Source organism: Pleurodeles waltl, chromosome 4_2 (genome assembly GCF_031143425.1).
Source record: "Pleurodeles waltl isolate 20211129_DDA chromosome 4_2, aPleWal1.hap1.20221129, whole genome shotgun sequence".
Lineage (NCBI taxonomy): Eukaryota > Metazoa > Chordata > Amphibia > Caudata > Salamandridae > Pleurodeles > Pleurodeles waltl.
In genome coordinates this window covers 113,519,592-113,536,441 of record NC_090443.1, presented here as the reverse complement: position 1 = coordinate 113,536,441, position 16,850 = coordinate 113,519,592, and the positions used below count along the sequence as shown (strand labels likewise).

The following is a 16,850-nucleotide window of genomic DNA, read 5'->3' as shown; positions in this document are numbered from 1 at the left end:
CCCCTAACGCCATCCTGTTCCTGGCGGTTCGCCCGCCAGGAACAGGATGGCGGTAGGGGGTGCCGCGGGGCCCCTGGGGGCCCCTGCCGTGCCCATGCCAATGGCATGGGCACGGCAGGGGCCCCCGTAAGAGGGCCCCACTGTGTATTTCAGTGTCTGCCCAGCAGACACTGAAATACGCGACGGGTGCAAACTGCACCCGTCGCACATGCCCACTCCGCCGGCTCCATTCGGAGCCGGCTTCCTCGTGGGGAGGGGTTTCCCGCTGGGCTGGCGGGCGGCCTTCTGGCGGTCGCCCGCCAGCCCAGCGGGAAAGCCAGAATGGCCTCCGCGGTCTTTCGACCGCAGAGCGGCCATATGGCGATTCCCTCCAGGCGGGCGGCGACCGCCGCCCGCCGGGGTCAAGATGACCCCCAAAGTCCGAACTCTACCTGCCTCCTTTAATCTCAATTTAAAATTAAATTGCCTGACAGGGTAGATATGAGATGAACAAAGATTATGCAGTGATTTCATCATAAGACAGGTGCACTTTTTTACTCCTAAACATACACAGAATGAAGGGGTCCAAATAGAATTAACATCCAGACTGCTCAATGTTATTGAAGATTAAGGTATCCTAGAAAGAGATTGAGGAAAATAAGATATTTGCAGTTTTTTGAGCGTTTGAAACAGGTATTCAACAATCTATGTCAGCAGGTTTTAGAAGACATTTTTATACCACAACATTTGAGCACGTTAACTGTGTCACTTACTCCTGCCTACAACTCCTCTTGGGGTATAGGCCATCAACCAGGACTCTCCAGCCATCTCTGTCCTGGGCTGTTCCTTCAATCTGACTCCGGGCATAACACATTTTCTTGCCGCCAACCACAAGGCCTCAGCACCAGGTGTTTCTTGGTCTTCCTCTTTTCTCTTGAGGGTTCCAGGTCAGGGCTTGCCTGATGATGTTTGAGGTAGGCTTGCAGAAGGTTTGACCTATGCAGTCCTGGCATCCGATTATGATTGCTTCATGAGCAGAGAGTTGAAAAGTCGGCTGCCATAGGTCATTGTTGTTGATGGTGCTTGGCCAGCAGATTGGGAGGATTTCCCTCAGACAGGTGCTGATGAAAGTCTGGACTTTGTTGGTGGTGGTCACTGACTTCTTCCAAGTTTCTACTCCATACAGAAGGGCTGTTTTTGAATTGCTGTTAAAAGCATGATCTTGGTTTGCAGCATTAGGTCCTGGTAGTTCCAGATCTTTAACGAAATGAAGGTAGCCCTTGATTTGCTGATTCTTGCCTTGACATCGCTGGCTTTGCCACTGTGCTTGTCTACGACACAGCCCATGTAGGTGAATGCCTCAACTTCTTCCACTGCATTGCCTGCAAGAGTGACTACAGTTGTTCCGGCCATGTTAGCATTCAGGATCTTGGTTTTTCCCCTGTGGATGTTGAGGCCAAGTTGTGTTGATGTAGCTGCCACATTGTCGGTCTTCTCTTGCATCTGCAGATGGGTATGGAAGAGTTGGGCCATGTCATCAGTAAAGCCCAGGCCATCAAGCTGCAGCTAAGATGTCCACTGGATCCCATTTCTTCTTCTTATTGTGAATGTCTTCTTGATCCAGTGTGGGCCATCAGGAAGAGAAAGGGTGAAAGCAAACAACCCTGGTGGACTCCAGTCCTCACTCAGAAGGCTTCTGCAAGTTGTCCTCCATGGATTATCTTGCAGATCATTCCTTCATAAGAGTTCCTGATGATTCGTATGAGTTTATCTGGCACACCATAGTGGTGGAGGAGTTTCCAAAGGGTCTCTCTGTCCACTCTGTCAAATGCCTTCTCATACGGGGGGGTCCATCCAATTGACTGCTCAATGATGATGTACAGTGTTGCACTCTAGTGAGTGCCAGATCTATCTTTGCAGATGCCAGCTTACTGGTTTTGCAACTGAGTGTCGACTTGTTCCTTACTTCTGTTCAGAATGACTCTGTTGAATACATTGTCTGGAGTTGATAGAAGAGTTATTCCTCTGTAGTTTGCGCAGCTCCTCAGGTCACCTTTTTTAGGGATTTTGATCAGATAGCCATCCTTCCAGTCTGATGGCACCTTTTTCTGTTACCGGATCCTTCCAAACATGAGGTAGAGAATGTCTACTGATGCATCAATGTCTGCCTTCAGTATCTCTGCAAAAATGTTGTCAAACCCTGCTGCCTTTCCATTTCTCAGATGTTTGATGGCTTGCAGTATGTCTTCCTTGGTTGGTCTGTTGCAGGTGATTGGCAACTCCTTGTCAGCTGGCTGTAAGTCTGGTGAAGACGGCGGTACGGGCTGGTTCAGAAGTTCTTCAAAGTGCTACATCCATCTTTGCTGTTGGCCTTCGTTACCGATGATTGTCTTCCCAGCTTTGACTTCAACAGGTCTTTCTGGCTTGCTATATCAGCCGGAGAGTTTCCTTGTTATGTTGTAGAGTTCTTTCAAGGTTCCATGTCTTGCTGTTTCCTTTGCTTCTGTGGCAAAGCCATCAATGAATCTTCACTCGTCTGCTCTTAAGTTTCCCTTTGCCTCTTAGTAGGTCTAGGTGTATTCGCATTGAGCTTGTGCTTTTTCTGCTCTTGTTCAGCTGATGTTGACTGCAGCTTTATTTTCCTTTCTCTCTTGAATTTTGTGGAGAATCTCAGTGGGGATTTATTCTTTATGCTGGTGTTTGCCCGGACTCAGTACCTCATGACAGGTTAGTGTCACTTTCTCTTTGATTTTATCCCACAGACTTTCTGCCGTGGGTCTCTGTCATCCTTTAGGTCTTGCAGGATTTGAAACTTGGTACTGAGGGTGACTGACTAATTACACCATTTCTGTGCATGTTTGAGAAGGGTGGTGTGATATCACTGCTGTTGGTTTGTTGGTTTCGTTCATGCTTTCTTTCAATTTAGCTTTAGTCTGGCCACAACAAGGTGATCATCCAACACTACATCCACTCTTCTCATCACTCTCACGTCCTTCAGGGCCCTCTGGAACATCTTGGCAATAGAGACATGTTGAACTGATTCTCTGTTGAATGTTCTGGTGACATCCATATTGCCCTGTATATCCTTTTGTGTTGGAATACACTACTGCCTATCACCAGACTGTTCAGGGAACAGAGCTCTGTGAGCCTTTCACCATTCTTTTTCATGTTGCCAAGGTCATGGTTGCCTATGACTTCTTTGTACTTAGTGTTGTTGTTTCCAATCTTGGCATTGAGGTCCCGATCAGTATGGTGATGTCTCTCTCAAGGCATTTGTCCAAGACAGACTGGAGTCTGTCATAAAACTGTTCTTTTTCCTCTCCTTTGCTGTCATTTGTAGGTGCATAACCCTGGATAATATTCATGTTGAACCTCTTTTTCTTTGTGTGGAAGGTCGCTGTGATGATTCTGGGAACATGGGTTTCCCATCCAACCAGGATTCTGCTGGCTGCTGGCGTTAGCATCAGTGCTGCTCCCTGAGTATGAGGGGTGTTCTCTTCCTTGTGTGCAGAATACAGCAGCATTCCTCTTGGAGCCAGTCTTTTCTGTCTGAACTGTGTCCATCTGGTCTCGCTGATGCCAAGCAGGGCAAGGTTGTATTTTTTCATCTTCACTGCCACTTGGGCTGTCTTGCCTGTCTCATACATAGTCCTCACATTCCATGTCCAGATGGTGATGGGGGTGGTTAAAAGCAGGTGAATCGGCTTTGTGACTTCCAGGCTTTTGGCTCTCACCACAAGGGGTCATAGGTCTCTGTGAAGGAGATTCCTCTCGTCCCAAAACCGGGATGTCTTTTAGTCCTTTGGTTGATGTTGATGTTGCTAAGATGTTTTTACATGGTGAGGTAGCTAGCCCCACGCATAATCCTCCTCCTTTTTCAGCTGGACTTAGGACCAGCTTTGGCAGAGTTTGATTTATTTCATAATACTCTTATATTTTCTGGTTTATATATTTTAGGCTTATCACTCCAACAAATAATAAAAAATGTGTGTGTCTTGCTAAATATGCAAACAACAGGTAGCAAGGTAGCAGATAGTGAAACAGCTACAACCTCATACGAAGGGGCAGGTAAAGTGGAAAAAAGGAGTTCAGATAAGTTAGAACCTCACCATAATTATTATTATTTTTTTAAAGGGGGATAACAGGTATAAACCTCCGGCCCCAAAAAACATTTAGAACCCAAAAGAAATCATAGTTTTTATTTGTCTTTTTGTTTTGTTGTTGACATAAATTTGTGAAAAGACACAAACAGGGTCCTGTGCCTAGCCATCTTATTTCTGACGTTACTTTGGTGATCATTTTGTTGGCGTAAAAAGCTATTGTGTTACCTAGAATCATGCTTCAAAGCTTATTCATGCCATAAGACACTTAATGGAAGTGCAAAATCTGTGGAACCTCGTTTTACACTACTTTGTTTAAGTAAGGGGGCAGAGCAGGTTGAGAAACACTGAAAATGTTGACTCTGCTACTTGAAATGTCCTCATCAGACACACCTATTGTTAATTATCTTCGAAACAGCTGCTTTCAGCTGTGAAAAAATCCTTGATCATTTTACGCACTCAACTCTATCGCTTTTTGCAGCCCTTTCAGGACAGCTTCCCACAGTCTTTTAAGGTATGGGCAAAGTGGGCTCTGGCCCAGGGCCCCAGCCTTTGGTGGGGTCTAATAAAGCCAGCTCTGTTCTGCAGAGTGTCTTGCACTGATTACCTTGAACAATTCTTAAACAGATTGTTTTAAAAAACGTTTTCCTTTCATTTATTTATTCGTGGGTGAAGTGTTAGAGTCCATGACAGACATTTTGCAGAGCAATGTTGTGTTTATGTTTTATGCAACATCCATAAAAACGTTTCTTTTAGATCAAAACACGACCTCACATATGAGATATGGGAGGGTGTCATAGAGATTATTTGCAGTAATGCTAGTAAACAGCTGCTGTGTTGCAATATTGAAAACAGAATAATTATCCCTGAATATTAGATGTAAACACATTTAGAACTTGGACAAGCAGGTCTGTGGACTGTCAGTGATCTGGCCGAAAAGAGGGCATGATGATGATGAAATTTTATTTTACTAGTTAATTAAAACCATAAAAATAAGTTCCTTCCACATAAAATTTAACAAATAATATTAGTGCAATAAGAGATTTATAGTACAATAAAAGTTGTGAAATAGAAATGATATGATACATTCTACAGATTTGGGTTACCCCTACTTGAATTTGAATGTTAGTACAAGACTTTGGTGGTAATTTTGAACACAGCGTGATTTCCCGCCGTGTTCAGGCTGGCGGTCTTTTCATCGACCGCCAGCCCCCTTGAAAATCCGCCGGCCGTATAATGTGTTCCCCGCCAGGCCGGCAGGCGGATACAGTGTTTCCGCCCGCCGGCCTGACGGGGAACAAGGCGGTAACATTGAGGACGGCTCCATTACGAGCCGCCGCCAATGTTGGTGTGCGGCGGGTGCAGCAGCACCCGTCGCGCATGTCACTGCCCGTAAATTGGGCAGTGACATGCGTGACGGGAGCCTGCACGGGGGCCCCTACACTGGCCATGCAAAGTGAATGGGCCCCCAGGGGGGCCCCAGGGCACCCATTCTGCCAGCCTTACCCTGGCGGTGTAAACCGTCAGGAAAAGGCTGGCGGAATAGGTGTCATTATCCGGAGGGCGGCGCAGCTTGCAGCGCTGCCCTGGCGGATAAGAAAACACACCCACCGCCAGCCTTAATGCTGGCGGTGGCGGTGTTTTTCGCCCTGGGATTTTGGTGGGTTCAGAATATGGCGGTCTAGACCGCCATGCCGTTGGCAGTAATTACCGCCACCGCCGGCATTGCGGTCCAAACCGCCATGTTCAAAATGACCACCTTTGTTTCAGCACTGGCTGAAGTCTCTGTGATACGATATTGGTGCAGTAAAACATTTGTAGTACAGTAAAAGTCGTAAGAAGAGAATGGCATGATACATTCTACAGGTTTGGTTTGCCCCTACTTAGATCCGATTGTTTGGTACCAGCATTTGTTACAGCTCTGGCTGAGCACTCTGCAAAGCTGCCTAAGAACCTTCCATTCTTTAAGGTATTCATACTGAGTTAAGGGATTTTATTGCCAATTTCGCCCTCCCTGTGACTGGGTTGTTTTAGGGGACAGAAGTTTTGAATGAAAAAATTGCCAAAAATTGGACCAGCCTAATATTCAATATGGTATTTCGTGGGTTGAAAGCTTCGATTAATGCTTGTCTAAAGGATCTGATCCTTAAACCGTTTAATTCTTTTTTCAGTAAAAGTCTTCTTTCAGCATCCAAAGCTGGGCAGATACAGACCATGTGCACCAAGTTTTCTTCTACCAGGTGACATAGACGACACTCCTGGGAGCCTACTCGCTGCTCTTTCTTCCATTTTGGCATGAGATCTATCTAGTGTTGGAACTTCACCCAGCCTGAGTCTTAGAAAGCGTTGCTTGATTTTCCGTGAGTAGGGGCCAGCCATAAGTGTTGATTCTTTGAACGTTTTATAAGAGTTAAGGATCAACCAACTATGCGCCCTTTTAGCCAGAGCCTCCCTATCTTCTAGCCAGCTCTGTAATTTAATTGATTTATTCATTGCTTTGTTGAAAGCTGGGATGGGGAGCGACTGGTCCCATACCTCACCTAAGTTCAAAAGACTTTTACTCTTTTCTAGATACCTTATGTATGTGCAATTCCCTCTTTCTGAGATAGTTTCCTGCCAGACTAGATTAGCTAAAGACACTTTTTGGGGCACAACTCATTTTGTAACAGCATTTGGTTTATGCCGCTGGACGGGCTAGCGACTGCTTGACCAGCATAAATTCCAGTCTGACCTGGGCTGGCGAGGCACGTCCAGGTAGCTGAAAAACACTCTTGTATGTCTTTATCAGTAGCTTATCCAGGAGATCTACTTTCATCCTCCTCATTATTTCGGTCCCATAGGTGAGGGTTGGAAGTAATTTTGCTCTCATTATGGCTGTTAATGGGTTCAGAGCAGGACCACAGATTGAGTTTGATAGCTTGCAAAAAGCGTGGGTAAGTGCCTGCGGCTTATTTTTTATTGCTTCTTTTTGTAGCGCATAGTTACATCTGGCATCAACCATGACTCCTAGGTATCTGTATGAACTTACTTCCTCTAGGGTCTTCCCAGTCAAGTACCATTTACGTTGGCTAGTAGGTCTGCGATTTAAAGTAATCATTTTAGATTTATTATGGTGATTTCTAATTTGTTTGCTACTGTATGTTCTTCTAATTTGTTTAGCAGTTTTTGCATGCCTATTCTGGTGTAACTAATTAGTAATAGATCATCTGCATGTAACATATTAGATAGTAGTTGACCACCTATGCAGGGAGAATGAAATGAGTGATCCGTTTACTTGGCGGGGAGATCTGCTATGTACAGGTTAAAGAGTGTTGAGGCCAATACACAGCCTTGTTTAACCCTGACTGTTGTTTTAACTGCCCTAGATAGGTGAGAGCCTCCCCCAGTTTGACCTTCACCCAGGTATCAGAGTAGATCATTGTGATGGCATTTAAAATAGTGTGTTTGTAACCCCCAGAGTTGAAGTTTGGCCCACAATTTGCCATGGGGACCGCAATCAAAAGCAGCTTTAAAATCAACAAAGCACAAATAGTTAGGAGTCCAAGTTGCTTTTGCTCTGTTGGTGATCAGTCCCAGTGCCATAAGGTTTGTCAATGTTCCTTGGTGCTTGGTGAAGCCAGTTTGGTTTAGGGGTAAAATGTTTTTATCTGTGATCCAGGCTTCTAGGTGTTTTAGCACACAGGATGAGAAATACTTGAGGTCAACGTCTAAGAGAGCGAATAGTCCGTAATTGCTTGGGGAGTCCACGTTCCCACCCTTAAATATGTGGTGGATTATAGAGCCTCTCCAGGTTGCCGGGACAGTGCTTGTTGTAAGCACTTAATTGAATAGTGAAGCCAGGAGATTGGCCCATCTTTCTGTTTCCTGTTTAAATAATGCTTGTGGTAAACCGTTAGGGCTGGGGGCACAGTCAGTTCGTGACTTCCCGATGATTTTTGATAGTTCTGATGCTGTAAATTTCAAAACTTCAGGAACATTTGGGATCCCGATTATTAATGTGCCCCTGAATTTGTGGGCCTTCTTTGATGGTCAAATCTTTTAGGTGGGACTTTAAGTGGGATACCCATTCTTCCGCTGTTATGTTTGCATTATTAGCTGCTTTTGAACCCTTGTCCATTGTATTAATGATTTTCCAAAACCTTTTGGGGTCAGATGTTTTGGACGCAAAATGTAGTTTGGCACAAAGGGCCTCCTGCGGGTGTTTTTTGAGGGTCCATAGCTATTTTTTAAACAGTTTCCTTTGCTCTCGCAATGCGGCCAGTATTGATCCATTGTCTGGGGATTTACGCAGTTGCCTTAGTAGTTTAGCTATGGCTGCTTTCCTTCTGTACAATGGCTGTGGTAAATGTAAACATTGGTGATGTTTAAATTGTGCTCCCTTTCTTGTGTTGCCTAAAGAGACTTTGTTTATAAGATCGGAGGCAAAATTCTCCCAGACCGTTGTCAATTTTGCCCCGCTTGCGGCCATTGATTCTAACTTACGTAGAGCCTCTTCTGCTTGGCTTTCAATAGTGTCAGAAGAACATTTGAGTCTTTTTAAGTTTTCGGTGCCCATCGCCCGTTTAAGGCTACCGCTTCCTCTGGCTTATGTGGTGATGAGCGAATCCCAAATACCTGCGGCTTGTGATTGCTTTCAGCACGGTCCATAATGCTGAAGGCATTTACTAACGTATAGAGAGCAGGGGACACCAATGTGTAGCATAGTGGGAGATTGTTTTCCCGGAGGATCTTGTCCATGCTGGGGGGATGTCGGGCAACTTCTGCCCATTTAGCACAAGAGGCCTACCGATTCACAAGTGCGTATAAAACTCTCCCCTAACTTGTCTTTGCTGAGTTTTTTTGGGAGGGTTTGGCTGGGCACCCTTGCCACTGTTTGGAGGTGATCCTCACTGGGGTTGTGGAATAGGTAGAGATTGAAATCACCTGAGATTAGCCAATATGCCGTTTTTACTGTGCTTTTTATCTTTATCAGTTGATTTAATAAGTTGTTTGGTTCAATTTTTTTATTTTTTGGATTAATGTATATATTGGCTAAGATCAATGGTTCCTGTATATTCCTTCCCCATTCATCCAGCCTGAGTAGCTGAAAGGGTAGATCTTCCTCCTTGTGCTCTGAGATTTTTACTATGATACTCGTGCTTACATATATTGCTAGGCTTCCCTTCGACCTGCCAGGCCCATTGGTTTTTGTGGCTGGACTGAGATATTCCATGAATCCAATTATCAGTATTGTTTCCATTGCCCAGGATTCCTGTAGAAGTAAAATATCAAATGAACTAAAAAAAATTGTTTCTGCAGGGTCCTCCAACATTGCACGTAGGCCACCTATGTTCCATTAACAAATGGTTAATACACCTTGTGCGGGTTGATCTTTAACATATTCATCTGTTGCCCATTGGTCCTGGGTGTGATGCCGTTGCTGCCCACTCCCTTTCCGGATGTAGTTGCTGACCCAAAACCACTCTTTTCCTCCCTTCTTTTTCCATATTTGAACTCTCAGCGGGTTTTTAGATGGTCTCCTCTCGCTGGATCTTTCTTCAGTGGCTCTTCTGGCCGGATGTACTCCTTTCAAAATCGACCATGTGCCTTTAGGTTTTTCCAGGTGTAGCGAGTCTAGTTGGATGTCGCTCTCCTTTATAGATGGCCACCTCAATACCCCAGGCTTTCAATAGGTCGTTCCTTTCCATGATCCGCTTGGGGGTATCCGGTGCTGAGAAAATAGTAAGTGTTGGATCCATATGTTGGTTGCCTCTTGCTTGAATACATTTTATTGCAGCGAGGTCATCCGAGGCTACATGCTGTAGATCCAGTAGGGCTTTTATAATTCTTAAAATAGTAGAGTGATTAAGAACATCTGTGGGGGACCATGAGGTGAATTTTGGGATCCAAAGCAGCTGGTGGATGGGTTCGTAAATATTTGCACCTGTTATGAAGGACTGGTTTTGCTCTATGTGCCAATTTTGATCTTTGTAACCCCTTTCACACCGTCTAGTACCAACTTCATTTCTCTTGCTGCTTAAGTTGACCAGTGTTAGTTGGGTAAACTGCCCAGAAGTAGTAGTTGTTGACTTTATGCTCTGCTGACCCCTTAGGGGGCTTGATCTTGTGTCCTTTAATATGCCAACTGCTGCAGGTGGCCTCAAAGGAGATCTTGTTAATTGAGTGGTGCTTGCTGAATCAGGGAGTGTTATTACATCTGCTATTATGTTGGTGCTTGTGCTTGTGTGGGCGGTAATGTCTCTGTTATACCTTCCACTTGATGCCGTGTGATCCTTGCTTGGTTCCTTTGGGCTAATATTAGTGGCTTTTATGATAGTTAATTGATTAAATTGTGCGGACTTCCTTCCTTTTCTTGCCCGCTTTTGTTCCCGTTTTGATAAAACACGGGTTTTGGGATTCTCAGGGTTCCCGGGCTTATTGGTGGTTTCTAACGGAGAATGATACTCCGAAGATTCCATACTGGGGCTTGCTGAGGTGTGACTTTTCAGCCAAAGTTCTTTTCTCACTTGTGGGCATTAGAAGGTAATGGGGCATCTCCTCTTGTTTCTGCTCCAGCGGTGCAGATGTTAACATAGTGGCGAATGGGTTGGTATGTGTGTGTTCATCCTTCCAGGTGGAGCAGATTTCTTGCAGTATTCCTTCTAGGATTTGCGACAGTTGATATATTTTATCTACCACCTCCTTGCAGGAGCAGATAGTAAGGTCATTGGAGTGATTAGCTTGTGCCCTTGTTATCAGGGCATTTAATTTTTCCAGCTTACTGTCCATTCCAGATACGAATAATGCCAATGTATTTAGCAAGTCAACTTGGATGTCCATTTTATTTGAGTGAAACTGCAGCACCATGACCATTGCTTGCATTGAGTTTAGGATTGCCACCCACATTTCTTCTGACCTGATTGCTACCGGAGATTGTGTCTGTGAGTTTGGCTCTTGGTCACCGCTTAATACTCCTTCAGTTGTATTTGCTTTGTAGAGGTCTTTCTGCATGGCTATCACTATTTCTGCCTTTGGTGTTCTATTTGGGAAAACCTGTTCTGGGGCCGAGAGCTCCAGTTCCTCTCTTTTGCAGTTGTACCTTGGAAAGGAGTGGAGTTTGGGGCTTTGACAGGATGAGCCTCCTTCCTGGGATTCTTGTTCTAAGTTTTCTGCAATGAATATGTGACAGAACAACTAGGTCCTAAACAACTATAGCCTGAACCACTACTGCTAAACAACTAAAAAGTCTCTACAACTAAGTACTGAACAACTACTGTCTGAACAACTACTGTGTCTGAATAACAATTGCCTGAACAACTAATATATATATATATTCTAAACAACTAATAAACCATAAAAACCAAAAGGAAAACCTTACCTTAAAATTAGTTATTCAGGCAATTGTTATTCAGACACAGTAGTTGTTCAGACAGTAGTTGTTCAGTACTTAGTTGTAGAGACTTTTTAGTTGTTTAGCAGTAGTGGTTCAGGCAAGTAGTGGTTTAGACCTAGTTGTTCAGGATGTTTCCCCCTGAGAATATGTGACAGAACAACTAGGTCCTAAACAACTATAGCCTGAACCACTACTGCTAAACAACTAAAAAGTCTCTACAACTAAGTACTGAACAACTACTGTCTGAACAACTACTGTGTCTGAATAACAATTGCCTGAACAACTAATATATATATATATTCTAAACAACTAATAAACCATAAAAACCAAAAGGAAAACCTTACCTTAAAATTAGTTATTCAGGCAATTGTTATTCAGACACAGTAGTTGTTCAGACAGTAGTTGTTCAGTACTTAGTTGTAGAGACTTTTTAGTTGTTTAGCAGTAGTGGTTCAGGCAAGTAGTGGTTTAGACCTAGTTGTTCAGGATGTTTCCCCCTGAGAATATGTGACAGAACAACTAGGTCCTAAACAACTATAGCCTGAACCACTACTGCTAAACAACTAAAAAGTCTCTACAACTAAGTACTGAACAACTACTGTCTGAACAACTACTGTGTCTGAATAACAATTGCCTGAACAACTAATATATATATATATTCTAAACAACTAATAAACCATAAAAACCAAAAGGAAAACCTTACCTTAAAATTAGTTATTCAGGCAATTGTTATTCAGACACAGTAGTTGTTCAGACAGTAGTTGTTCAGTACTTAGTTGTAGAGACTTTTTAGTTGTTTAGCAGTAGTGGTTCAGGCAAGTAGTGGTTTAGACCTAGTTGTTCAGGATGTTTCCCCCTGAGAGGTTGTTACTTGGGCTTGTGTCTTACCCGAGATTGTAGGGGGCTCCTGTTGTGGGAGTGGCAGCTACCACATCTTCCTGGGCTGTGCTCGGTGAGTCTACTTTCGTAGGCTGCTTTCTCATAATCACTACTGTTGGAGAAAGGGGAGGGGGAGCGTGTGGATTCATTCTAGTTTTTTTTTCATTGCTTTCTTGACATTGTGAGTCTTGGATAGATGGTGTAACCTCCCCTGAGCTTGTTTTGATTGGCGTCGTTGATTTAATCCTTTTTCTGGCCACATGAGTTCCTGCAGCAGTGAAGTAATCAGTTATCTTACGATGATTGAGTGAGACTGCGGACCCTGGTGCCCCCTTTAGAGAGGTCCCAGTTTTCCAAACATCCGGGTCTCCCCAGTTTGTTTCTTCCATACTGGAGTTTTGCTCAGCACCCCCGCTTGTACCGTTTGTTAGGCTCTGCCTTCTGCATGGGAGAGGGCGGTCCGGGTCGCTACTCGCTCTCCTTTTTGCTGTTGCTTTATCCAGAGCCAGGTCTATTTTCCTTTTCCTCTTTGCTTGTTTTGCGGGGTGATTGGTGATGTTGCTTTGTGCTTTACCTAACCTCATGGCCCTTTCCTGGTCAGTCAGTCTTTTACCTTAGAGCAAGGTAGTTTTGAGATGGGTGTTGGGGTAGTGGTGGGTGTGCTCGCTGAGTCTTTATTTTGGAGTGTTGATGGCTACTGCTCACTGAGAGGGTATCTTGTCGCACACTGTACTGAGGCTAGCCCTGAAGGGGATGAAGTCAAGGTCCGCCTGGAGGGTGTGTGAAGGACTCTGGGGAGCGGCGGAGTTGCGCAACCTGGAAGGCAAACAGGGCAAGCAAGGCGCCAGAGCCTAGAGCCTCTTTGCCCCACCTGCAGCTCACCTGTCTCTTGCTTGTGCTCGCTGGTGCCGGGATCCACTGCCAGTTAGCGGCTAAGTTTGTAGTTTTAGTTCTCTGGTTGCAAGCAGACTGCGGCAAACTGCCCCTCCCCGCGTCGCGTCTCTGCCTGCTCCTAGGCTGATGGGTGAGGTGCCTGGTGCCTGGTACCAGTTGCCTGCTGTCTGTGCTCCGCGGTCCCCCCTTGCCTTGCCTTGAAGGTAAGTTGTGGCTTAAAATTAATGGTATGGAACAGGAAGTGGGGTAGGGAGCCCCCCTTGCCTTGCCTTGGTCCACCCCGCCGATGTGCCCCCCGCAAGCCGCACCTGCAATCGGGCCGCTTTCGCAGGGGTCCGCTGAGGGGCCGCTGTTGCTGCCGCCGCCACTCCTGCTACTATTCTTGCTGAAGGGATGGTGCTGTGCAGCACCGGCGTCGGGTAGTCTGCGAGGTCGCTCCTCGCGTGGCTGGGGTGCGGGTTCGTGGGGTCAGCGGGTGGATTAGAGCCGGCTTAGCTTCCCGGGTCTTCCACTGCTCGGGGGAGAATTTCACAGGCGCGTAGCTCAGCAGCTCAGACCAGACGCGCCGAGACCTGAACCGGAAACTCCTCCTCCTCCTCCAAAACAGACTGCTCTGTTCAAAACATTATCTGTCGCAAGAACTTTCAAAGGAAATTTTCTTGAAATACCAGGACATATACTTGTCCAACATGGCACTCACATTGAACATCCACCATGCAAAGAGGGCATGAGAGAGCTGAAATGGGATCATAAACTTAAAAACTATTCTGAACAGGGGCCTCCAAAATACGTTTAGCCCTTTGCCCCCCAAAGCCTTAAGATGTCCCTGCAGTTGCCACCACATCGAAATACAGACAATACTGAACTGTGAACTGAACTTTCTCAGGAATGTGACCGATGGTATCAATCCTAATTTTGTTGGATTTTTCAGCAGACTTCAACACCAGAGTCTATTCGATCTTTCCCACAGCCTGCATGAGATTGGTATTTCAGGTATTTACCTTAAGCTGGTTTTAACTCTTCTTTTAGCTACATATCGTCTGCTGGGCATCTAGAAAACAGAGTACCTGAGGAGGTTGCCTTTTCTTCTGGTCTGTTTAGTGTTTATTTAATACCATTTCTATACAGCATTGAGTCATTGTGATTCTGCTTTTACAGGTATGCTGATGACTCTCAGCTCCACCTTGGTTTTAGGCAGTCCTGGATAAGTTAACCTCAACTTTTCATTATATCCCAAGGTGCAACTGATGGGTGCATGTGAAGAACTGGGAGTAGTTCATTGTGGTCCTCCCAGAGTGGTCTGGACTGTTCTGGTCTGTATTTATAGTGAAAAAGTTTTGGGTCCTAATACATATTGACATGTCCCGTGAGCCACAAAGCCTGTTGGTGGTACTACAGCCACATTAAGCCTGGCGGTCAAAAGACCGCCAGGGTTAAAATGAGGGCCTATATCTTTGGTTCCCTACATCTGATTTTTGTTTTATGGTGTTTATTTGCTCATTAAAACATACTCTATTTTTATAAACTGGAGTGGGATTTTTCTTGTGTTGTGCTTTCTACTGTGTATCTGTTGGGGTACCGATACATGTTTTGTGCTACAGCTACCAAGGGCTGATCTCAGTTTTAAATTATTGAGACCTAACTCGACCTAGTGAGAAAGAGTGCCATTATTACTTGAAGGGGGCCACTATCAACTAATGATCCACCTTCTCACAGTAGCCATCTCCTTGAGGGGTCTCTGTAGGATTCACAAGGGAGTGATAGAAAAACAGATCATGGCATGCCTTTAGAACAACAGGTCAGTGACACTGTCTATAGTCCGCCATGGTCTGTGATCTCAATATTGACATCACTAAGAAAGTGATGAGGAGCAATACCTGTACATGAGAGAAACAGCTATGGTACATGCTCCTCAGTCATTACATGGGTAACAAAGGAGTGATACAGACACAGGCATCCACAGTAAATGCTGAATAGGGCATACCTAAGAGGCAAAAGAGAGCAACGCCTGAGCATGCACTGGTTACAGGAAGCCACATAAATGGGGTACAAGGTCCATCCACTAGAGACCTAGGATCAACCTCACAGCACTGGATACAGGCAGCCATCATAACGGATTTAAAAACTCAGGGCCTGATTTAGTGTTTAGCAGGGGAGGTTACTCCATCACAAATGTGAAGGATATCCCGTCTGCCCTATTGCAATTCCATAATATCTTATGGAAATCGTATTGTGGCGGATGGGATATCCGTTACGTTTGTGATGGAGTAATTTGTGATGGAGTAACCCGTCAGCCAAACTTAAGCAAGTTTGACAATGAGTAACCCGTAGGCATGTACAAGAGGAATGCAGCTGCAGTAAATCATCTTTAATGTCTACATAAAATTGATTGAGGGGCAATCTGCATACCTCGACTTGATACAGTTAGCCAGCCCCCAAAATTCATTGAGTGATCAGCTTCAGAAAAAAGGAATTAAGGCAAAACGATAAAAACAAATGTGGGAAACACAAATTAAGGTTCTAGCCTAGTGCAAGCTTATTAATGACATTCACTCCTTTGTCACTGAGAGTTGGCAGTGCCTGGCAAATTTCAGTCTTTTCCTTCAGGGGTCCACTGAGGAACTACAGAGGAGTAGCCCATGGCCTGCACCTGTCAGGGTCAGACTCGGGCAACAAACAGCCCCTTGCACCAAAATAAAAGTGGCTTTCATTATTGAACCAGATAGCTAAAATAGTGACCCACATTTGCAAATCAGGCCAGTTTTGAACTTGAAGAGACACACTATATGAGTATTTCGCGAGGTAAGGGACACTGCATGCATCTTTGTTTGCTGCAGGTAATATAAGGGAAATCAATCGTAAAGACCGGCTTACCTGGTCATAAATCATGCCCACAAATGGATAAAAAACACCCCACAAACGTATCAGTGAGACCCAGCCCATTGCACATTGCCTGATAGCCATATAGGCCAGTCCGACTCTGGTCAGAGTTGCAGACATTCAGAATAAATACCTGTAGGGCCCATCTTGGAGTGACAAAGCACTTCTCATGTATTGCGTACATGCAGCTGGGGTAAATGAATATAAGTGCACTCAAGCACAACAAAGAAGGCGCAGATTGAAAGCACACTGGTTACACGGAACCATGATAAATGCCCATATGACTCACACAGGAGCCACAAAGGAGCAGCACATGGAAAGTACTGGCACATGGCAGCCGGGATAAATGCCCTATACAGTCATGCTGAAGTGACAGAGAAGCAGCTCGCGGTGTTCAGTGTATATAGGCAGTCTGGATATATGCCAGGAAAGTCCACATAGGGCAACAGAGGAACAGCACATCTGCACTTCTTTCAGGCAGCCAGGATACATCAATATAAAGGCCACCTAAGACTGACAGAGTTGCTGCCCATGACATGCCCCGTTTACAGGCCACCAGCAGAAGTTAAAAAACGAAAACATATAAGAGTGACTATGGCACAAAAGGGATGCCCCAGGATTATTGGCTAAATTTCTGGGGAACCGCACAAACCTAAAACTATTACTGATTCAGCACTGGACCTCCTTACAATTATCAATTCTGCATGCTCAAAACAAATTCAGAAAAAAAAATATATTTTTTTTTT

The 16,850-nt window shown here is 44.9% G+C and overlaps 1 pseudogene; it reads right to left on the bottom strand.

Annotated features, from left to right (window-relative positions):
• Nucleotides 1-877: 877 nt before the first annotated feature.
• LOC138293825 (uncharacterized) overlaps nt 878-16,850 on the bottom strand; it is a 183,880-nt pseudogene continuing 167,907 nt past the window's right edge.